Source organism: Sylvia atricapilla, chromosome 2 (genome assembly GCF_009819655.1).
Source record: "Sylvia atricapilla isolate bSylAtr1 chromosome 2, bSylAtr1.pri, whole genome shotgun sequence".
NCBI classification, from domain to species: Eukaryota; Metazoa; Chordata; class Aves; order Passeriformes; family Sylviidae; genus Sylvia; species Sylvia atricapilla.
The window spans coordinates 1,169,467-1,170,210 of NC_089141.1; positions in this window are offsets into that span (position 1 = coordinate 1,169,467).

The following is a 744-nucleotide window of genomic DNA, read 5'->3' on the forward strand; positions in this document are numbered from 1 at the left end:
TAAACACAGTGTTACAGTGCTCAGGGAGCATCCCGGCAGGATCCATGCCTCAAGAGTGGTGATTTCCCGGGTACAGCAGGAAGCAGTTGGGATGCTGAGGCTGCCCTGCAGCTCAGGAGGAGAAGTGCAAACGAGGTTCTTCTCTCCTGCCACCTCTTGATGCTCTCCTGCTGCAGTGCCTGGTGCCTGGAGTAACACAGAGCCAGTTTGCACTCCTGTGCTGCGGGGAATACTGTAGGCAAATTAGCACACAAAAATTACAGGCAGCTTGTAATTTATTTTTTTTTTGTCCCCTTTGCTGCCAGGAATCATTCTGATTAACATGGAATTCCATTTTCCTGATAGATTAATGATAATAATCAAAGCTAAAGTCCTGGTGCAAAGTTTAAGTTCATTGTTTTCCACTACTAAGACACATTTCAGTACTAATAACGCATTAAGTTGATTTCCAAGCCCATGAAGATGTAACAAGCTGCATCTGTCAAGCAGAGTTTAAAATACAAGATGATTTGAGAACATTCTGAACATAAAAGGGCTTTTCTACACCTGCTTTTAATGAAAAAACTGCTGTATGAATAGAAATGGAAGTATAACGACGATTTTTAAGTGGATCTAAGAAAAAGAGGGATAAATAGAGCAAGTAAAACTGACATTTTACTTCCAGTTATTTGTGTATCACAGAACTCCCATCCTTACTTACAGCCACTTAGGTTTCAAAATAGACCAGAAAATAAGAACAAAAGA